Source organism: Leucopleurus acutus (genome assembly GCF_964270905.1).
Source record: "Leucopleurus acutus genome assembly, chromosome: 5".
Lineage (NCBI taxonomy): Eukaryota > Metazoa > Chordata > Mammalia > Artiodactyla > Delphinidae > Leucopleurus > Leucopleurus acutus.
Genome location: NC_139147.1, coordinates 120,802,120 through 120,826,584, shown reverse-complemented (window position 1 = coordinate 120,826,584; position 24,465 = coordinate 120,802,120). Strand labels below are relative to the sequence as shown.

General features: G+C 40.3%; 1 pseudogene across 1 annotated transcript; it reads right to left on the bottom strand.

The window, feature by feature from the left end:
• Positions 1 to 418: 418 nt before the first annotated feature.
• LOC309962092 (large ribosomal subunit protein uL22-like) lies at positions 419 to 1,072 on the bottom strand (annotated as a pseudogene). The gene has a single exon. The product of its transcript is annotated as a large ribosomal subunit protein uL22-like (transcript).
• Positions 1,073 to 24,465: the final 23,393 nt, after the last annotated feature.

Here is a 24,465-nt window from a genome sequence, read left to right as displayed (position 1 = left end):
CTTTTCATATATGGATTCCATGAGAATATCAAAAGTGAAATTGGACAAGTGTTAAGGAATGCCCAAGAAAAATGAGAGGTGTTAAATAAGTAAAAATTGATGATTAAAACTCTCCCTTTCCCACTTCAAACCTAACTAGAAATAAGCACTGGAATCCTATTGCTTTCTTTTTTTTCAATTTTCAATTTCAATTTAATTTTTTTATTGAAGTATAGTTGATTTACTATGTCTCAGGTGTACAGCAAAGTGACTCAGTTATACATATATATATATATATATATATATATATATATTCTTTTCAGATTCTTTTCCATTATAGATTATTACAAGATACTGTGTACAGTTCCCTGTGCTATACAGCAGGTCTTTGTTGTTTGTCTATTTTAGGTATAGTATTGTGTATCTCTCAATCCCAAATCTCTAGTTTATTCCTCCCTCCCTTTTCTCCTTTGTAACCACAAGTTTTTTCCTTTTTCTTTTCTGGTTTTTTTTTTTTTACTTTTATTTGCATTTATTTTTTGCGGCATTTATTCCCAGGCGGTAAGTAAGTTTTTGTTTCTTCAGTTTCTTCTGGGATATCTTTTTCTTCTGGGCAACTTCCTCTTCTGGTTTAGGAACAATCTGTTCTTTTTCTGTGAGGATCATCTCAGTGTGGCAGGGAGAGCTCATGTATGGGTTGATCCAACCATGAGCTCTGTAAGTCCTGTGCCGTATCTTGGGGGCTTTGTTCACCTGGATGTGCTCAATGACCAGAGAATCTACATCTAAGCCCTTAAGTTCAGTATTACTCTCTGCATTTTTGAGCATGTGCGGTAAAAATTCAGCACTCTTTTTGGGCCACCCACCCTGTGTCCAGCCCCACTGTTTGGCCTGGGGTACACCTACAAACTCCACCATTGTAACAACGTAATGACACACATGACTTCCTTAAAGTGACATCCTTCAGATACTTGGCGGCTTTTCAGATATGCATACCCTTAACGGCCTGGGCAGTTTCACGAGTGTGCTTAAAGTGAACATGAAGATTTGAACCTCTTGACTTGCACGATTTTGTGGGGGTTTCTGGGTCAAGTGAATAGAGAACAGTTTTTAGAGGTCACCTCAGGCTGCTTACTGGAAAAGGAAGCACAGGTCTTTTCTTAACAAAGCAAAATGTTTACTTACATCGTTTGATTTTATGATGAAGGAAAAGGGATTAAGATACCAGTTTCATGAGTTTAAGAGCTGGTTTGCAGGATTAAGAGAGATCTTGAACAGCTGGGAAGATTGCAGGGTTGACACATGGAACATGCTCTTTCAGGCCGTTAAGTCACGTCACCAGGAGCGGAATGATAGCTCCTTTTCCCCAGGCCCCCTTGCAGTTTTTGGTTTCTGGCCGTCTGATGAGGGCGGAAGTGGTATAAGCCACCTGCAGTCCTGGCTCTTAAAAGCCCGGCAGACTCTCCAGATTCCTCTTTCTCTGCTACTCTGAAGTTTTCTAGATGAAAACAAGACAGAGGAAGTTCTCCTGACCTGTATAGGGCTTTGTGTGAGCAAGTTCAGCCATAGAAATGTTGGGTTAACTGTAGGTTAAACCATCCTGACTAATATATGGGAAAAGGCCTAGGAAGAAAGGAAGCAGCAAAAACATAAAGCAGTTTTCCCAAAACAGATCTAAAGGTGGAATCAATATTCCTTGTACATCAATATTGGTTGAAGAGAGCAGGGATTAGGGAAAGAAAGAAGAATTGGCATTAAATAATTTTACCTTGTGGTTACACTAAAAAATGAAAAACTTCTGAAAAAGAATAATACATAAAAAGAAATGGATAAAAATCATACAATTTTCACAAACTGAATATGTCCATGTAACCGAGTTAGTAATAATAATAATAGTAATAATAATAATAAATCAAGGCAGAGTATTACCAGGATCCTAGAAGCTCTCTTCATGACCCTGTCAGCCACAAGCCCACAGAAATACCTCTGTTCCGACTTCCAACGCTGTGGTTGCACCTGAGCTCTGCTTGACCATGTGGTTACAAAAGGACCTCACTCCCCAGACCCACTTAAGTTTCCATATTACCCAGAAACTCCAGGCTTCTCAAAGTTTCTTAAATTTTTGCTTTCATAGCTAGTAGAAAAAAAATAAGTTAAAACAATGAGGAATTGGGACTTCCCTGGTGGCGCAGTGGTTGAGAGTCCGCCTGCCGATGCAGGGGACATGGGTTCGTGCCCCGGTCTGGGAAGATCCCACGTGCCGCGGAGCGGCTGGGCCCGTGAGCCATGGCCGCTGAGCCTGTGCCTCCAGAGCCTGTGCTCCACAACGGGAGAGGCCACAACAGTGAGAGGCCCGCGTACCGCAAAAAAAACAAAACAAAACAAAAAAAAAACAAAAAAAACCAAAAAAACAATGAGGAATTGAATGAAACAATTATCAAACTGATTTTAATTCTTAGTGGATTTTATTTTCATTAATTTGAATTTCATTTTCTTGGGATAAATATCATATGTGTGTATGTCCACAAAAATTTATAAAACTAGTTATACGTTACCAAAAAAGGTCATCTTATTCCATTTTGGTTTTGTTTTTGTTTTTTTTGTGGTACGCGGGCCTCTCCCCTCTGTGGCCTCCCGTTGCGGAGCACAGGCTCCGGATGCACAGGCTCAGCAGCCATGGCTCACGGGCCCAGCCGCTCTGCGGCATGTGGGATCCTCCCGGACCAGGGCATGAACCCACGTCCCCTGCATCGGCAGGCAGACTCCCAACCACAGCGCCACCAGGGAAGCCCTACATTTTTAAAGGTAGAGATTTTACAGGCAAATTGTATGGTCGTAATTCAATACAATTAAAAACAAAGACTGGAAAGTTATCAAAATATTACTGCATGGAGAATAAAAATTAATAGAAAACACTTGGTACAATCCAAAATCAAAACTGAAGTTACAGTCTTTTTAAAACCATGAAAATAATGCTTTATCTTAAAACCTAATAGTCACTGCAAAAGCTATTCTTATAGAAAAATCCATAGCCTTAAATATCTTTATTATTATAGAAGTACTGAAAATAAACCTTGTCTATCTTAGAATAAAATATAATAAATCAAAATAAGCCAGGAAGTGAGGATTACCACATTGCATCAATTCTACTTTTTTTGGTGCGGTACGCGGGCCTCGCCCGTTGCGGAGCACAGGCTCCGGACGCACAGGCTCAGCGGCCATGGCCTCACGGGCCCAGCCGCTCCGCGGCACGTGGGATCTTCCCAGACTGGGGCATGAACCCGTGTCCCCTGCATCGGCAGGCGGACTCTCAACCACTGCGGCACCAGGGAAGCCCTTGATATCTCTTAAATCAGAACATGTCCTCAATTTCTTTTGACCATGTAGCAGTGTGACCTTGTTATTACCTGTGCCTGTAAGAACTTGGCTGTTCTTCCTGGTGGCATGATTGAAATCCCTTGAGATGTCAGTCAAAAAACCATTTAAGCACTGTTTGAAGAAGGGCTATGAATACTGGTTGATGTCTGAAATACTTTGAATGACACTTCCAGTAAGAGAGAGCTAGCATCAAAACTTGAAGAGTGAGTATCAGCAATTCGGAAGAAAATCTTGGAAACAGTTGTGGGACGCTCTTAGGAAATGCTGTGTCACCAGCTCGGAGGACAGAATTGTGTGGAAAAATTGGAACATTGATGACTGAGTGGATGATGATTTAAAAGAGCTGGTCTCTCAATCAGAAGACATCTTAGAAGTACTTTAAGTGATTTTATGTTTTCTTTTATGGATGCATAAGAGAAATATGATTAAAATTTATGCCTAATGAGTTTCAAAGAGCTCTTCCAATAAGTAAAGAATAAACATTCTAAGTGATAAGAAAGCCTTATGTCCTAGACCTAGATAATGTCGAAGAGTTTTATTTTTTTAGCGGTGTCCAAAATAATGATGAAATGTGGTTACACAGCCAAAAGTTAAAGTTATGAAAAATAGAAATAGAAAACTGAAAGAGTAGAATGTATATATAAATGGAAAAACGAGATTTTTGCAAAGATTGGTAATGTATAAATAAATTCTTCATGAGCCTGATTAAGGACAAAAGTGTGGGAGCAAAAATATACAGGATTAGGAGTAAGAAAAGACAGAGAACTAACAGAGAAGGTAGATTGAAACAGTAAGAGAATATTACATGCAAATCATCAGCAACCTATCTGAAAATCAAGAACCGGGGTTGGTTGGACCTAGAGTCCGTCATACAGAGTGAAGTAAGTCAGAAAGAGAAAAACAAATACCGTATGCTAACGCATATATACGGGATCTTAAAAAAAAAAAGGTACGGATGAACCTAGGGGCAGGGCAGGAATAAAGATGTAGACATAGAAAATGGACTTGAATGTAAAGCAATTATACGCCAATAAAGAGGTTAAAAAAAAAGAAAAGAAAATGGACTTGAGGATATGGGGTGGGAGGGCGAAGCTGGGGTGAAGTGAGAGTAGCATCGACATATATACACTACCGAATGTAGAATAGTTAGCTAGTGGGAAGCAGCCACACAGCACAGGGAGATAGCTTGGTGCTTTGCGATGACCTGGAGGGGTGGGATAGGGAGGGTGGGAGGGAGGCTCAAGACGGAGGGGATATGGGGACATGTGTATGCATATGGCTGATTCACTTTGGTGTACAACAGAAACTAACAGAGTATTGTGAAGCAGTTATACTCCAATAAAGATCTATTAAAAAAAAAATACCAGAGGTTGGCAAACTTTTTCTCTAGGAGGCCGGGTAGTAAATATTTTAGGCTCTGTGAGAGGTAAATCGAGGCTATTACGTAGGTATTTAAATAACCATTTAAATATTTATAGAGAAAGATTATAGGCCAAGATGGTGGAGTAGGAAAAGACCCTGAGCTCATCTCCTTCCATGGGCACACCAAAATTACAACTATTTACAGAGCAACTATTGATGAGATGACCTGAAGGCTAGCAGAAAAGATTTTCCACAACTAAAGATACAAAGAAGAAACCACAAAGAGATGGGTAGGAGAAGTGGAGACACAGTATAGTCAAGATTCATCCCCCTGGGGCAGGCAATTCACAAACAGGAGAACAATCACAATTACAGAGGTTCTCCCCAAGGAGTGAGAGGTCTGAGTCCTGCATTAGGCTCCCCAGCCTGGGGGTCCTGCACCGGGAAGATGAGGCCATGGAATGCCTGGCTTTGAAGGCCAGCAGGGCTTGTGTAAGGGAGAGCCAGAGGGCTGTAGGAAACCAAGACTCTGCTCTTAAAGGGTGCACACAAAAATCTCACATGCTCGGAGTCCTAGCACAGAGGTAATACTTTGAAAGAAGCCTGGGTCAGACCGCCTTGCTGACCTTGGAGAGCCTCCTGGAGAGACAGGAAGCAATTTGGACACCCCCTAGGGACACAGATGCTAGCAGCAGCTATTTTGGGGGAGCGCATTCTATCTTGAGGACACTGGTGATGACAAGTGCCATTTTGGAGTCCTCCCTCTAGCCTACTAGTGCCAGGGGCTTACTGCCCACCGGCAGGCCAGCACCAGTCTTGGGACCCAGTCCCCCCCCACAACACTTATGGGCCGTCATCAGCCCTGGACACTCCGGGCTGTGCAGCCAGCTGCATGGGGACCTGGCCTGGCCCAGCAGGAGACTGGCAACCACCACACGAGGCAGGGCCTGGCAGCTAACTGGGTTGAGTGCCAGCTTCAGTGACCAGTGGGTCCACAGCAGTCACCCCTACCACAACAGAAAGGCCCACACAACCCAGATGAGGGGCATCCCTAGAGCATAAAGCTCTGGTGACCAGCGGGGAGTGTGCTGCTGGGTCCCACAGGAGGTCTCCTATATAAGGCCACTTCTCCAAGATCAGGAGATGTAATTGGCCTACCTAACATGTACAAATAAATGCAGCAAAGTACCGAGTGAATGGTATAGTATAACCAAGGAGAAAAGGCAAGGGTGGTTGCCTCTAAATTATCAAGAAATTTATCAATAATTAATTATATCAGCAAATAAGAGAAAAGCAAATATGATCAGAGCAATAAATGCTAAAAAAATTTGATTAAAAACAACTGCAGCAGTTATTCCTAAAAAAAACCCTCTAAATAAATGGCAGTTAAGAAAAGCTATTTAAATATGATTAATGAGTGAAGAGTGTCAAAATATACAAACTTCCAGTTATAAAATAAGTAAGCCATGGGGATGTAATGCGCAGCATGGCGACAATAGTTAATAATACTGTATTGCATATTTGAACATTGCTAAGAAGTAGATCTTAACAGTCCTCATCACAAGAAAAAAAAAAATTGTAACTATGTACGGGGACAGATTTTACCTAGACTTATTGTGGTGATCATTTTGCAATATATACAAATATTGGATCATTATGTTGTACACCTAAAACTAATATAGTTATAGGTCAACTATACCTCAATTAAAACAAAAGACTCTTTTTTGGAAAACAAAATAGGAAACATCACTCTATGTACTGAAATGATGAAGGCAAGTCAATGAAATTCAAAAAAGACGTGCCGGGCTTCCCTGGTGCCGCAGTGGTTGAGAGTCCGCCTGCCGATGCAGGGGACACGGGTTCGTGTCCCGGTCCGCGAAGATCCCACATGCCGCGGAGGTGCTGGGTCCGTGAGCCATGGCCGCTGAGCCTGCGCGTCCGGAGCCTGTATTCCACAATGGGAGAGGCCACAACAGTGAGAGGAAAAAGACGTGCCAACTATTACCTTTATCATTCTATATTATTTTGGAGGTTCTGTTGTATATACTAAGACAAAATAAAAATAAAATACAGTAAGTTCCCTACATACGAACCTTCAAGTTGCAAACTTTTGAAGCTGCGAACGTGCATTCCATCAACGTCAGGCGTGAGTGAAATTGCAGCTTGCCCTCCGTCTCCTATTGCTGAGGATCCTTCAGCTCTACCATCTCCCACCTCCTCTCCCTCCTCCAGTCAGTAACTCTTCTTGCCTGTTCACTCGATGCCAGCCCCTGGATGCCAGCTGTTGTACTGTACTACTGTACTTTTCAAGGTACTGTACTGTAAGGTTAAACATGTTTTATTTTTTGTGGTTTTTTTCGTGTATTATTTGTGTGAAAAGTATTATAAACCTATTACAGTACTATATAGCTGATTGTGTTAGTTGGGTACCTAGACTAACTTTGTTGGACTAATGAACAAACCGGACTTATGAACGCACTCTCGGAACAGAACTCGTTCATATGTAGGGGACTTACTTACTGTAGTAAGTATAAGCAATGGAGAAAAAAGAGGTAAACTGATCATATGATTCTACACCTAGAAAAACCAAGAAATTCCAGTTTTAAAAATTTCTAGGAAAAGACTTTTTCCTAGAGAATGAAGGGGAAATAAGAGAATTTGGTGATGTGGGACACAAGCTTTTCTTTATTCTAGAAATAAGACATGGAAATGGGAAAACATTTCATTGATAACATCAACAAAAATTTAAAATATAGATAAGAATGGTACAGAACCTGTAAAATAAATGATAGTATGAGATGGAAGAATGTAAATCAACATCTGAATAACTGGAAAAACTTTCATGTTCTTGGATTGGAAGTGTTAATATCAAACAAAATCAATTATGTCATTACTCATATGTCGATGCAATTTCAATTAGAATTCCAATGAGAGATTTCGGGGGAATAATTGATTATGATGATATTACATTTCATATGGAGGAAAAAATGCCTATGAACAGCCAGCAAAAGTATAAAAAGAAGCATAGTAAGGAGGCATCTGCTTAACTAAAAGGCCACCATAATAAATCAGTATGATACAGGCATAGGGATGGCCATATAGATCAAAACACAGATGGACACTTCAGAAATAGATCCCATTTTATAGGATTAAAAAAAATTTTTTTATTGAAGTACAGTTGATTTACAATGTTGTGTGAATTTCTTCTGTATAGCAAAGTGATTCAGTTATATATACATATATATTCTTTTTCATATTCTTTTCCATTATGGTTTATCACAGGATATTGAATATAGTTCCCTGGGCTATATAGTAGGACCTTGTTGTTTATCCATCCTATATATAATAGTTTGCCTGTTCTAGGATGATTTTACATGTGAAAATGTGGTATTTCGATTCAACGGAAGAAGAATGATTTATTTAATAAATAATGTGTGCAACAGGCTATCTATCTGGAAGAAAATTAAAGAGGACTCGTATCTAGTATCATTTATAAAAAAAATCCCAAATAGATTAAAGGAATGAGACTTGTAGGGTCTCTTTCAATGGATGGACTTCACATTTTGAAACTCTACTTTGGCCACTGTATCTGGAGTCAACTCTGTCCAAAGTCCTCACAGGATGAAGGGGAAGCTGGCATCTTCCCATCTGCCTAGATGCAAGGGAGTGGAGGCTTTGAACACAATGAAGGAAGACAAAGAGAAGGCATACTGAGTAGGTGACTGGTGGCATCTGCTAAAGAAAGCCAACTGGAGAGAGAGCGAGCGAGAGAGAGTTTATATTGGAGTATTTTTGTCGTTGGCTGGGATCCATTGCTGTTGCTGTTGCTTTCCCTTGCTTTGATTAGTTTTGGCTTCTGGCCAGGTCTTTGCTGTGGTACCTGCAGCCCCTAGGAGGACAGGAAGATTGACTTCTATCTTAGGTACCAAGGAGGAAAGAGTCCAAATATCATGTCTAGGACACCCACCACCCCCTGCCCCCAACTCTCTAGAGCCGCTCTTTTGCAGGAGGGAGAAGAAATGTAATTACCTCTGCCTCTTCCTTCATATTTAATACTCTGAAGAAAAGGGGATGAAAGCCAGGAAACTAAACAGAAGGCCAACTGCTTTCTTCACCCACTTTTAAGGGATGCCCAAGACAGGTGTGGGGTCATTAACCATTTCCCCAGCATCCTGCACAGGATGAAGGCCCATCAGATGGTCGCCCTTGAAAGACGTCCTATTCCTGGTGCTTCTGGCATCTGGTCCTGAGAAACAGAGGGCTCAGCATCCCCTGAGGAGCGGTGGGTGTGGGGAGGAGAGAAGAGAGGCCAGCTGAGCAGAGAGCCCGGGAGAGGACAGTGCACTGTCCTCTCAGGCCTGGGGCTTGCTGGGGGAGCAGCTGACCTGAGCTGAGGACCTCAAGGAAGGGAAGGAGCCCTCTGCCATGCTGCTCACGGATGTAGAGGACGCTGAGCTCGGATCCCGAGGTGATGCATCGCTGCGGCCACAGGTAACCATCTGAACGACTAGAGGTGCTGGCGAGGGCAGGGGTGGCAATCTCCCCAGATGCCAGATTACCCTGCCCTGGCCAGAGAGCTGTTTATTTAACGGCAGAGGCCGGGCACATCCAGAACCTTCAAGGCTTCTGTCAGGGGTTCTCTGACAGAGCCGGGGCCTGGGTGGGAGCTCTGTGCCCAGGAAGCGACAAAGAGGCACAGCACTAAAGTGACCCCCCCCCCCAACCTTGCCCTGTCTCTGGCTCTCACCAACAGTGCCAGCTCGGGGAACTTGCCGAGCATGCAGGGATCAGGGCAGGCTGCCCCGCAGCAAGGGTGTCCGAGGGAAGAAGTGTGGTTTTGGCGTCAGACAGACCTGGGCTTGAGTCCTGAGTGACCCACTTGCTAACCAGCTGTCTGATCTGGGGCAGGTCTCAGTTTCCTTGCTGTTCATTTGTGAATTAAGAGACCCACAGAGCTGCGGGGAGAGGTCAACAGGAATGAATGACATGGCACTTAGCACAGTCTGGCACAAAGTAGGCACTTAATCAATGTGAATTTCCTTCCTTCTCTCTGAGGACGCAAGGTGGCCTTCCATGGCAGGCATCCTGGAGGTCCTTTTGTTTTCCTCTTGTTGGGCTCACCTGGCCCTGCCTCTGGTGGGTGCAGCAGGCACGGCTTAGTGAGCTCCACCTCCCGGTACCTTACCTTACACTGCTCCCTGCTGCTCTATCTAATTTCTTTACTGTTGTATTGCTTTGCCTAGGACAGTGCCTGGCACATAGTAGGTGCTCAGTGAAAGTGTTCAGTGAATGAATGAATGAGTTCGTCTCTTTTGCCTTAGACTGCTTTGAGTGAGACCCCCAAAATTATATAATTTGCACCTGGACAATTATTGTCACTTGGAGATCCACCTCTGTTTTTTGGTTTATAGTTTTTCACAAAGAACTGTCACATTCTAAGGTCAGTACCAGGTTTCAGACCACATTCAGACATTATACGTACTAATACACACCCAAAGCCTGCATTAGAAAGAACTATTTTGCTGTAAAATAAGCCAAAGATTTCTTTAGAAATTATTGGCTACTGGAAACTTATTTAATTGACAATTTGCCAGGATTTCTTAGCAATCATCGTGCCTGCTCAGGAGTTTCTGCAAAGTGAGCAAATCTGACTTACAAATGGTTTTCAGATGTAACGGAATTTTTATGAATACTAAACTGAACAATTAACGAGGTTAAAATAATGTTGTATTTTTGCAATAAACATTTATTAATTTATGTTTTGCTGGTTTCTTTTCACATTTGAGAGTCAATGATTTTATTTTTTATTTTTTTTTTAACTGGTGGGAGCTAGCTTTTATTTATTTATTTTACATCTTTATTGGAGTATAATTGCTTTACAATGGTGTGTTAGTTTCTGCTTTATAACAAAGTGAATCAGTTATACATATACATATGTTCCCATATCTCTTCCCTCTTGCGCCTCCCTCCCTCCCACCCTCCCTACCCCTCTAGATGGGGTTTGTGACCCCTCTAGATGGTCACAAACCACCGAGCTGATCTCCCTGTGCTATGCGGCTGCTTCCCACTAGCTATCTACCTTATGTTTGGTAGTGTATATATGTCCATGCCTCTCTCTCGCTTTGTTACAGCTTACCCTTCCCTCTCCCCATATCCTCAAGTCCATTCTCTAGTAGGTCTGTGTCTTTATTCCTGTCTTACCACTAGGTTCTTCATGACATTTTTTTCCCTTAAATTCCATATATATGTGTTAGCATATGGTATTTGTCTTTCTCTTTCTGACTTACTTCACTCTGTATGACAGACTCTAGGTCTATCCACCTCATTACAAATAGCTCAATTTTGTTTCTTTTTATGGCTTAGTAATATTCCATTGTATATATGTGCCACATCTTCTTTATCCATTCATCTGATGATGGACACTTAGGTTGTTTCCTTCTCCGGGCTATTGTAAATAGAGCTGCAATGAACATTTTGGTACATGACTGTTTTTGAATTATGGTTTTCTCAGGGTATATGCCCAGTAGTGGGATTGCTGGGTCATATGGTAGTTCTATTTGTAGTTTTTTAAGGAACCTCCATACTGTTCTCCACAGTGGCTGTATCAATTTACGTTCCCACCAACAGTGCATGAGGGTTCCCTTTTCTCCACACCCTCTCCAGCATTTATTGTTTCTAGATTTTTTGATGATGGCCATTCTGACTGGTGTGAGATGATATGATTTTATATTCTGGCCTCAAACATTTTTGTAGGTCCCTGAAGAACTCATGTGACATGAGCACTGGGCTGAGAGCATCTGTTGGAGAAAATAGTCTCAGAGGATTGTAGACTCAGAATGTCTGTAACTTATTCTTATCTAGAGTGGGTCATGGGCTATCTTGATAAGGGGAAAGGACATCTTAGGAGATTGTCTTTTAGCTGTAGCCTCTTCGGTATTCAGCCCTGATTCTCCTTTTAGTGTCTTTTAGTATCTTACCCCCTACCTATTTCCTTTTGGTTTCCACCCTCTGCACTGAAACCTGTTATATCATTTGCCCTCAAGGCCACAATTCTTGGCTTATCAGGCTCGCTGATCTGCATTATTAAGTTCTTGCTCCGGTGGGCTGAGTCATTCATTTTTGTATTCCCTTAGAAAGGAAAGTTAGTAAATGTAAGTTGAAGGCAAGAAATAGTAGATGAAGTCTTTACATCAACTAAAAGCCATCTTCCCTTCCCAGGTAATGTGGCTGTATCCCATGGCCTCTGGTGGAGGTGTTGCTATCTGGAAATCCCCTCATTCTGTGTCCCTCTTCCTCCTTCTGGCAGATGCCTCCGGTCTTTTCCCTTTTCAGAGAGAGGACAATGGGATGAGGGGGAAAGGAATGGAGAGTGAATACCTGAGAACAGTTTATCAACTGCTTTATTAGACTGCTACGCAGACTATGGTCTGAGGACACGTAACATCTGTACCCGCTGGGGGCTTGTTGGAAATGCAGAATCTCAGGCTCCACCTCAGACCTGTGGAATCAGAAGCTGCATTTTAAGAAAGTCTCTGGGTGAATGCGTGTGAACATTAAGGTTTGAGAAGCCCTGGACCAGACATCATCACCTGGATGTCCCTAAGTACTCAATGTCCACAGGTCTGAATCTAAGCCCATCCTCTGCTCCCACAACTTGCCCCCTCCTGAGCTTCTTCTCTTCTTCTACGTTTCCGGGGTGCCTGAAATTATATTTCATCATAGGACTTGTTTATTGTCTATTATGTTACTTTTTTACTGTTTTCTCCCCATTAGATTGTAAGCGTCTTGAAGACAGGTATTAAGTCTGTTTATTTTCTGTCACCAACAGTGTTCGCTGAGCCTGAAACAAGTTTTGGCTTCTTTAACCTCAGTTTCCTCATCTGTAAGATGCAGGGGCTGGGCTTCATCTCAAAGACTCTGTTCAACCTTCACATTCTGGGATTCTATGATGTGCTCTCAGAACTGCAAGTTCTGTGTGTTCTATCAGAACTGCAACTTTGAGAAACACCTTGGAAGTCACCTAACTCGACAACTGCTCCCCACATCCCCATATTGCTCCATGATATTCTGGCTAAAGTGGAAGCCCCTTCAGTCACATCCACATGTAATGACTATCCCACTTAAGCATGGACATCTTTAGTGACAGAGAAGTTAGGACCTCTGCGGTCAGTACATTCCATTTTCAGAAGGCTCTACCTTTTTAGAAACTATATTTTTGAGGCTTCATAGCTAAATTAAATGAGAATGGATATTGGAATAGGATAGAAGTGGTCTCCAATTCCACGAGAGTTATTAACTGTGTGAGTTGAACAGACTCTAAGATGAGCCCATGAGCCCTGTCTCCTGGTGTTCATGCCTTTGTGTAATTCACTTTCCTTGAGTGTAGGTGAGCCCTGTGACTTATTTCTAAACAACAGAGTGTGGTAAAAGTAATGGGTTGGCACTCCTCTGGTTACATTATGCTATGTAGCCAAGGTGATGTCACTCCCATACCTATGATGTATAAGACTCCATGTCCCTCACAGACCACTCTCTATCTTCAATGCTGGCTTTGAAGAAGTAAGCTGTAATGAGTTTTACAGCCACAAGGAAATAAATTCTGTCAGCCTGAGAGAGCTTAGAAGTGGAACCTTCTCAAGCCCTCAGATGAGAACCCGTCTCTGACTGGCACCTTGATTTCAGCTCTGCAGAGGACCCAGCTAAGCCATTCCCGACCTCCTGACTCTCAGAAACTGCAATAAGCAATGTGTGTTACTTTATGCTGCTATTTGTGTAATTTGTTACACAGCAAAGAAAATGAGTCACATACTGTATAATCTTGGGCTTGCTTCTTAACTTCATTGATTTTCTATAAAACATAATAATACCTACCACCTAGGGTTCTTGTAAGGACTGGAGACAATTTGCTTGACGACAGTGGGTACCATCAATGGTAGCTTTTCTCCTTGTTATTGTTATTTTCTCCTTGTATCTCCTGAGACTTTTCATAGCCAACTTCATGAGAGAGTTGTCTTTGGAAGCCGTCTCCAATTCTTTGCTTCTCGTTCACTGGTCAGCCTGTTCCTATGTAGTTTTTGTCTGTGTCGGTCCATTGTCAAGATTACCAGCAACCTCTAGTTTAGAAATCCAATGTCTCCTTTATTCTGTCATCGGTTTACTGACCTCTCAGACGATTTTGTTATAGCTGACTGCTCACTCCTTCTTGAGATACCCTGTTGACGTCCATGATAGAACACTCTTCTGGCTTTGCTCTTTGATGCTTTTTTTTTTTTTTCTATTTGGCTGATAACCCATCTCTACCCAATCTCTAAGTTCTAATACAGCATGCTCTTAAGCCCTCCATTTCCTTACATACTGCTCCCTTACATTATTCATCCGTTTTCCCCATGGTTTTCATTAGCACCTGCAGGCTCCCAAATTTGTAGGTCCTTCTCTGAACAATCCTCTGAGCTCTAGACTCATATATCCAACTGCCATCTTGACTCCTCCATCTGGCTACCTCACAGGCATCTCAGATTAACATGTCCCAAACTGAACATTCTATCCTCTTTATCCATTCCTCTGTGGATGGACACTTAGGTTAGTTCCAGGTCCTGGCTATTGTAAATAGTGCTGCAATAAACATTGGGGTGAATGTACCTTTTCAAAGTATGGTTTTCTCCAGATATGTGGCCAGGAGTGGGATTGCTGGATCATATGGTAGCTCTATTTTTAGTTTTTATAGGAACCTCCATACCGTTCTCCATAGTGGCTGCACCAATTTACATTCCCACCAACACTGTAGGAGGGTTCCTTTTTCTCCACACCCTCTCCAGTATTTGTTATTTATAGACTTTTTGATGATGGCCATTCTGATTGGTGTAAGGTGATATCTCATTGTAGTTTTGATTTGCATTTCTGTAATAATTAGCGATGTTGATCGTCTTTTCATATGCCTTTTGACCATCTGATAAAGAAGATGTGGTATATTTATACAATGGAAAATTACTCAACCATAAAAAGAATAAAATAATGTCACTTGTAGCAACATGAATGGACCTAGAGATTATCGTGCTAAGTGAAGTAAGCCAGACAAAGACAAATATCAAATGATACTGTTTATATGTGGAATCTAAAAAATGATACAAATGAACTTATATGCAAAACATAAACAGACCCACAAACATAGAAAGCAAACTTATGGTTACCAAAGGGGAAAGGTGTGGGGAGGGATAAATTAGGAGCTTGGGATTAACACACACACCCTACCCTATATAAAACAGATCATCAACAAGGACCTACTGTACAGCACAGGGAATTATACTCAGTATTTTATAATAACCTTTAAGGGAAAATAATCTGAAAAATATATATGTATATATGTATAACTGAATCACTTTGCTGTATACCTGAAACGAACACAACATTGTAAATCAATTATACAAAACAAAACAAACAAACAAAAACCCCCAAACCAAAACTGAATGTTCCATTCCCCACCCTCCCAGATTATTCACCAGCCTTCTTCCTTATCTTGATAAATGGTATCACCATCCACCAATTTGTTTCAACCAGAATCACCCTTGATTTCTTGCTTTCACTCATTCTTCCTGTCCCCCTGTAAGCAAGTCCTACCTATTACAACTAAAATAGTATGTCTTGAATGTGTCCCCTTCGCTCCCTCTATAGTGCCACCACTCTGTCCAAGCCCCCAGGAGCAACCCCTTGAACAGGGACAACATCTAACTGCTCTCTGCTCTTTCCCTCAGGCCTCTCTTCAAACCATTCTTCAGGCCACAGCCAATGATCTTTTAAAAATTTAACTTGAATTATATCCCTCTACTTTTAAAAAACTTTAAAGGCTTTTTTTTTTGTATTTAACATAAAATTCAGACTTTTAAATGGCCTAAAGCCTATATAGTGTGGGTCCTCCCACCATTTTCCTGTTCTTTCTTTTCCTGTTGTTACCTCACCTTAAATATTCTTCCCCTTGTTCTCTGAATAGTGTCTTCCTTTCAGTGTTTTGGCTTCAGTTTAAACATAACTGCCTTAGAAACATCATTTCTTACTGCTCTATTTACTTTAGAATTCTGCTCCTCTTCTCTAATTCAGTACATTGCTTCATTTCCTTCTTTGCACATTTTATACTTTGTAATAATCAATTTGTTTGCTTATCATCCATCTGCCCCACTAGCCCATAAGTTTCGTGAGGGCAAGTTCTGGCTGTTAGGTGGCAACTTGGTAGATCTTTATTAAACGAATGAATGAGTGACAATAGTGTATTCTATTCTTACCCTCTGGGTCTACCCAGAAACAGTGTCATCCCTCTCATGCACTCTGTCCCTTCAGTTCCTTGAAGACACACTCCTTCCCTATACGAAACAAGGCTTCTTTTTCCCTAAAATAAAATATTTTTCAGCTTTCCCTTTGTCACGTGATTTTGATGTCACTTTATAATCCTTGCTATTCATTCAATAAATCTACTCAATAAAATAACAAATATTATTCACTCTCCTTTGGACAGGCCTCAACTCTATTTTGTCAGGTTCTTATTAATATGTGTTCCCCTGCCCCCAGTAAATGGGTATTTCCTAGAGTTGAAGAAACTCTTGTAGATGTTGACTGACTAGTCCAGCTCAGAGTTGACGAGGACTGTCATATCCCTCATTTCAGAGTCCATACTTCTATTGATTCATCCCAAGTGGGAGTTTCAAGAAGTCTAGAAGGGAAGGTGACATCATCACAGTAGTGGGGAGGCGGGAGTGTGTCAATTACATGACTTTGGGTGAAAGTAACAGAAAACTCAACTATTAACAATGGATTGAAAAATATAGGTGTTTAATATCTCATATAACCAGAAACCAGTCTTTAGGCTTGGTTAAGAAAGTGGTTCAGTGATGTCATTAAGGACTTAGGTCTTCAGTGTGTGTCTTTGTCCTTCAGTTTTCTTTCCTCTTGCTTGCAAGATGGCTGCAGTAGCTCCAGGCATCACCAAATCCAGAGGTAGAAAAGGCACCTTTCTTTTCTTCTCAAGCATCTTTTTTTTTTGGTCTGGTAAGTTTAGGTTGAATTTATTAAGAAACATTGGCAAGTTTATAGCAAAACTAAATTCCAAAGTCATTCAGTACTCACTAATAGTGTCTGAGGACAATTCCCATTCAGAAAAAATTCAGCCTCAGTCTTAAGCTCCAAAAATTAAAATGTAACTTTACCACCATTAAGACATTAAGCTGCTATAAGGTAGGACAAGTCATTATATTCACCTTCTACTTCTGACAAAAATCCATGGAACTATGATATTTAAGTCCATAAGAGCAAGTAAAATACCCCACGGAGAGTACTGTTTCAATAACACATAAATATTTTACACAAGTGCTGATAAATAGTAGAAGGAATAAAGATAGACTTTTAGAATTTTACATTTTAATAAATTTAAAATGTAAAATTTGTAAATTTCTCTAAACATTTTTCTGCCCCACATGTATTTTTATCACCATCAGTTGTAGGACATCTTAGCAGATTCCACTTCAGGTTGTAATAAATTAGTGCTTTTTCAACTTCTTTGAAAAAAATATATATATTTAAAAATTTTATTACTATTCAGAAAAGCTTAATCCAAATAGTGTTAACTGAGGCACCAATTAACTTTTGACCCAGTAGGAAAAGATGCAATAAAAAAATAGTAAAACTAGGACAAAATCAAATACACGAAGCACTTACATACGTAAGTAACATTCAAAAGCAAGCTAATTGTAAAATGTCTCAAAATTCTACTATTACATTATAAAGTCACAACTAATATAAATCTAAAAAATGTACCTGGATGCTTTTTTTAAAATTTTTAAATTTTCTTTTATTTATATTTTTATACAGCAGGTTCTTATTAGTCAACAATTTTATACACATCAGTGTATACATGTCAATCCCAACTGCCCAATTCATCACACCACCACCTCCACCCCCCTGCTGCTTTCCCCCTTGGTCTCCATATGTTTGTTCTCTACATTTGTGTCTCAATTGCTGCCCTGCAAACTGGTTCGTCTGTACCATTTTTCTAGGTTCCACAAACATGTGTTAATATACGATATTTGTTTTTCTCTTTCTGACTTACTTCACTCTGTATGACAGTCTCTAGATCCATCCACATCTCTACAAATGACCCAATTTCATTCCTTTTTATGGCTGAGTAATATTCCATTGTATATACGGACCACATCTTCTTTATCCATTCATCTGTCAGTGGGCATTTAGGTTGCTTCCATGACCTGGCTATTGTAAATAGTGCTGCAATGAACATTGGGGACATGTGTCTTTTTGAATTATGGTTTTCTCTGGGTATATGCCCAGTAGTGGGATTGCTGGGTCATATGGTAGTTCTATTTTTAGTTTTTTAAGGAACCTCCATACTGTTATCCATAGTGGCTGTATCAATTTACATTCCCACCAACAGTGCAAGAGGGTTCCCTTTTCTCCACACCCTCTCCAGCATTTGTTGTTTGTAGATTTTCTGATGATGCCTATTCTAACTGGTGTGAGGTGATACCTCACTGTAGTTTTGATTTGCACTCTGTAATAATTAGTGATGTTGAGCAGCTTTTCATGTGCTTCTTGCCCATCTGTATGTCTTCTTTGGAGAAATGTCTATTTAGGTCTTCTGCTCATTTTGGATTGGGTTGTTTTTTTTAATATTGACCTGCATGAGCTGTTTATGTATTTTGGAGATTAATCCTTTATCCATTGATTTGTTTGCAAATATTTTCTCCCATTCTGAGGGTTACCTTTTCATCTTGTTTATGGTTTCCTTTGCTGTGCAAAAGCTTTGAAGTTTCATTAGGTCCCATTTTTTATTGTTGTTTTTATTTCCATTACTCTAGGAGGTGGATCCAAAAAGACATTGCTGTGATTTATGTCAAAGAGTGTTCTTCCTATGTTTTCCTCTAAGAGTTTTATAGTATCCGGTCTTACATTTAAGTCTCTAATCCATTTTGAGTTTATTTTGTGGTATGGTGTTAGGGAGTGTTCTAATTTAATTCTTTTACATGTAGCTGTCCAGTTTTCCCAGCACCACTTATTGAAGAGACTGTCTTTTCTCCACTGTATATCCTTGCCTCCTTTGGCATAGATTAGTTGGCCATAGGTGCGTGGGTTTATGTTGGGGCTTTCTAACTTGTTCCATTGATCTATGTTTCTGTTTTTGTGCCAGTACCATATTGTCTTGATTACAGTAGCTTTATCATATAGTCTGAAGTCAGGGAGTCTGATTCCTCCAGCTCCGTTTTTTTCCCTCAAGACTGCTTTGGCTATTTGGGGTCTTTTGTGTCTGCATACAAATTTTAAGATTTTTTGTTCTAGTTCCGTAAAAAATGCCATTGGTAATTTCATAGGGATTGAATTGAATCTGTAGATTGCTTTAGGTAGTATAGTCATTTTCACAAGTTGATTCTTCCAATCCAAGGACATGGTCTATCTTTCCATCTGTTGGTATCATCTTTAATTTCTTTCATCAGTGTCTTATAGTTTTCTGCATACAGGTCTTGTGTCTCCTTAGGTAGGTTTATTCCTAGGTATTTTATTCTTTTTGTTGCAGTGGTAAATGGAAGTGTTTCCTTAATTTCTCTTTCAGATTTTTCATCATTAGTGTATAGGAATACAAGAGATTTCTGTGCATTAATTTTGTATCCTGCAACTTTACCAAATTCATTGATTAGCTCTAGTAGTTTTCTGGTGGCATCTTTAGAATTCTCTATGTATAGTATCATGTCATCTGCAAACAGTGACAGTTTTACTTCTTCTTTTTCAATTTGTATTCCTTTTATTTCTTTTTCTTCTCTGATTGCCATGGCTAGGACTTCCAAAACTATGTTGAATAATGTTGGTGAGAGTGGACATCCTTGTCTCATTCCTGATCTTAGAGGAAATGCTTTCAGTTTTTCACCATTGAGAATGATGTTTGCTGTGGGTTTGTTGCATATGGCCTTTATTATGTTGAGGTAGGTTCCTTCTATGCCCACTTTCTGGAGAGTTTTTATCATAAATGGGTGTTGAATTTTGTCAAATGCTTTTTCTGCATCTACTGAGATGATCATATGGTTTTTAGTCTTCAATTTGTTAATATGGTGTATCACATTGATTGATTTGTGTATATTGCAGAATCCTTGCATCCCTGGGATAAATCCCACTTGATGGGATTTATGATGTATGATCCTTTTAATGTGTTGTTTGATTCTGTTTGCTAGTATTTTGTTGAGGATTTGTGCATCTATATTCATCAGTAATATTGGTGTGTAATTTTCTTTTTTTGTAGTATCTTAGTCTGGTTTTGGTGTCAGGGTGATGGTGGCCTCATAGAATGAGTTTGGGAGTGTTCCTTCCTCCGCAATTTTTGGGAAGAGTTTGAGAAGGATGGGTGTTAGCTCTTCTCTAAATGTTTGATAGAATTCACCTGTGAAGCCATCCGGTCCTGGACTTTTGTTGTTGGAAGAATTTTATTCACAGCTTCAATTTCATTACTTGTGATTGGTCTGTTCATATTTTCTGTTTCTTCCTGGTTCAGTCTTGGAAGGTCATACCTTTCTAAGGATTTGTCCATTTCTTTCAGGTTGTCCATTTTATTGGCATAGAGTTGCTTGTAGTAGTCTCTTAGGATGCTTTGTATTTCTGCAGTGTCTGTTGTAACTTCTCCTTTTTCATTTCTAATTTTATTGATTAGAGTCCTCTCCCTCTTTTTCTTGATGAGTCTGGCTAATGGTTTATCAATTTTTTTTTATCTTCTCAAAGAACCAGCTTTTAGTTTTATTGATCTTTGCTATTGTTTTCTTTGTTTCTATTTCATTTATTTCTGCTCTGATCTTTATGATTTCTTTCCTTCTACTAACTTTGGTTTTGTTTGCTCTTCTTTCTCTAGTTCCTTTAGGCATAAGGTTAGAGTGTTTATTTGAGATGTTTGTTGTTTCTTGAGGTAGGATTGTATTGCTATAAACTTCCCTCTTTGAACTGCTTTTGCTGCATCCCATAGGTTTTGGGTCATCGTGTTTTCATTGTCATTTGTCTCTAGGTATTTTTTAATTTTTTCTTTGATTTCTTCAGTGATCTCTTGGTTATTTAGTAACGTATTGTTTAGCCTCAATGTGTTTCTGTTTTTTATGGTTTTTTTCGCTGTAATTGATTTCTAGTCTCATAGCATTGTGGTCAGAAAAGATGCTTGATATGATTTCAATTTTCTTAAATTAACTGTGGCTTGATTTGTGACCCAAGATGTGATCTATCCTGGAATATGTTCCATGTGCACTTGAGAAGAAAGTGTAATCTGCTGTTTTGGGATGGAATGTCCTATAAATATCAATTAAATCTATCTGGTCTATTGTGTCTTTTAAAGCTTCTGTTTCCTGATTTATTTTCATTTTGGATGATCTGTCCGTAGGTGTAAGTGAGGTGTTAAAGTCCCCCACCATTATTGTGTTACTGTTGATTTCCTCTTTTATAGCTGTTAGCAGTTGCCTTATATATTGAGGTGCTCCTATGTTGGGTGCATATATATTTATAATTGTTATATCTTCTTTTTGGATTGATCCCTTGATCCTTATGTAGTGTCCTTCCTTGTCTCTTGTAACATTCTTTATTTTAAAGTCTATTTGTTCTGATATGAGTATTGCTACTCCAGCTTTCTTTTGATATTCACTTGCATGGAATATCTTTTTCCATCCCCTCACTTTCAGTCTGTATGTGTCCCTAGGTCTGAAGTGAGTCTCTTGTAGACAGCATCTATATGGGTCTTGTTTTTGTATCCATTTAGCAAGCTGGTGTCTTTTGGTTGGAGCATTTAATCCATTTACATTTAAGGTAATTATCGATATCTATGTTCCTATGACTATTTTCTTAACTGTTTGGAGTTTGTTTTTGTAGGTCCTTTTCTTCTCTTGTGTTTCCCACTTAGAGAAGTTCCTTTAGCATTTGTTGTAGAGCTGGTTTGGTGGTGCTGAATTCTCTTAGCTTTTGCTTCTCTGTAAAGGTTTTGATTTCTCCCTCGAATCTGAATGAGATCCTTGCTGGATAGAGTAATCTTGGTTGTAGGTTTTTCCCTTTCATCACTTTGAGTATATCATGCTACTCCCTTCTGGCTTGTAGAGTTTCTGCTGAGAAATTAGCTGTTAACCTTATGGGTGTTCCCTTGTATGTTATTTGTCATTTTTCCCTTGCTGCTTTCAATAATTATTCTTTGTCTTTAATTTTTGCCAATTTGATTACTATGTGTCTCAGCATGTTGCTCCTTGGGTTTATCCTGTACGGGACTGTCTTGGCTTCTTGGACTTTGGTGGCTGTTTCCTTTCCCATGTTAGGGAAGTTTTCAGTTATAATCTCTTCAGATATATTCTCTGGTCCTTTCTCTCTCTCTCCTCCTTCTGGGACCCCTATAATGTGAATGTTCTTGTGTTTAATGTTGTCCCAGAGGACTCTTAGGCTGTCTTCATTTCTTTTCATTCTTTTTTCTTTATTTTGTTCTGCAGCCATGAATTCCACCATTCTGTCTTCCAGGTCACTTATCCGTTCTTCTGCCTCAATTATTCTGCTATTGATTCCTTCTAGTGTAGTTTTCATTTCAGTTATTGTATTGTTCATCTCTGTTTGTTCGTTCTTTAATTCTTATTGGTCTTTGTTAAACATTTCTTCCATCTTCTCGATCTTTGCCTCCATTCTTTTCCCGAGGTCCTGGATCGTCTTCACTATCATTATTCTGAATTCTTTTTCTGGAAGGTTGCCTATCTCCACTTCATTTAGTTGTTTCTCTGGGGTTTTATCTTGTTCCTTCATCTGGTACGTAGCCCTCTGCCTTTTTATCTTGTCTCTCTTTCTGTGAATGTGTTTTTTGTTTCACAGGCTGCAGGATTGTAGTTCTTCTTGCTTCTTCTGTCTGCCGTCTCACATCTTTTTTAATCCTAGAAGTCTTCCCTCCCCTCCCACTCCCATATTTTCACATCTCATTGGTAAGAACTGGGTCACGTGTCACCGCTAAAACAACCAATGGGAAAGAGAAGCAATCATGATGTTGGGATTGATTAATGAAGCTTCTCTTGGGTGGAGAAGGAACAAGTCTCTTCTGAAGCACAAGACCCCGTCAGCCTTGTATCAACTCTGGGTTCTGCTAGCAAGGAAGGCAGGGCAGGGGATGACAAGCAAGAGCAACTGCTGTAGGGCGGGTGATGCTTTTGGGTATGCAGACCTGTCTCTATCTCTCATCAATGTCTTCAGTGGCTGCCCTCTCCTGAAATGTGAACATATCTTTTTCAAATTCTCAAGCACTTTAAAGGGTTTTCTTGGGGGTGAAACTTATTCTGGACATAGTATATTTCATCAAACCTAAGAAACAATAGACTACAAGATTCACCATTGTCTAGTGAACTTCTAAGATAGAAAAAGTTATTTTAAACTCTTACGTAATGTCTTAACAGTCATTCTGCATGGTCCTTGATTGGTCATACTAGCCTGTGCTGCTTTGAAATTTCTTTCATCTCTTCCGAAGGATTTGTCAATTTCTCTTGCATTCAGTTGCTTTGCTGGATATGGGGCAAATATAAGTGCTTCATTTCTTGTAGATTTCATCCTTTTTGAGGTCTTGAAAGAAGTTGATTGTTGCTTTGTGAGAAAGTATAGAATGGCGGTTTTCCTGTAGCAACAAATACTTGCTTCACAAATGTCAAATTTACAGCCCCTTCCTCTGTTTCTTTTTGCATCCACAATAGCTCATTGTTCGAATGCCAAAATATAGGATAATCTTTGGAGGGCCTTTTAAACGGCATTGAACCTCCACACCCGTCCTTGCAGCCATGCATTGAACTCAGCTGAAAGCATGATAGCATGAACAGCTGTGACCAAGTTTGCCACACAGAGGCCATGACGACTATCCTGTGATTGCCTTGATTCTAAGGCACATTTTGATTTTAAAAGATGTTAAAATGTGGAGGGCGGGGAAGCCTGTCTTAGAATCTGTGAAATACAGCACATCTAAATAGCATGGTAGTCTGTGGCTTAATCAAAGCTATTGATGGTTTCATGTCCCTCATTAATGGCCAACTCGGGCATGGGCCCTGTGTGGACTAAAAATGCAGAGACTGGCTGGGCAGCCATGGCCTGAGTGGTTCTAATTAGATCAGAGAGACGTGGAGCAGGGCTCTTTGCTGAGCTGGCTGTGCGACATGAATGGTCACCACTGGAGCCTGTGATTTTCTTATTGCTAATTGGACAAAGGTTTGTGTCGTCTGTCACTTCCTGCATTTGTTTTCTGCTTCACTGCACTCTTTGCCAAGGCAGTAAGATGTGGCTAGAAAGGAAGTGGGGTGTGTGTGTGTGTGTGTGTGTGTGTGAGAGAGAGAGAGAGCTTGAGTTTAGTGAAGAAAAACACTCACCTTTAAAAAGTCGGTTCTGGACTTCCCTGGTGGCAGAGTGGTTAGGAATCTGCCTGCCAATGCACAGGGGACATGGGTTCAAGCCCTGGTCTGGGAAGATCCCACATGCCATGGAGCAACTAAGCCTGTGTGCCATAACTACTGAGCCTGTGCTCTAGAGCCCGCGAGCTGCAACTACTGAGCCCGAGGGCCACAACTACTGAAGCCCATGTGCCTAGAGCCCATGCTCTGCAACAAGAGAAGCCACTGAAATGATAAGCGTGCACACCACAACAAAGAGTAGCCCCCGCTCGCCACAACTAGAGAAAACCCGTGCACAGCAACGAAGACCCAATGCAGCCAAAAATAAATAAATAGGATAAATAAA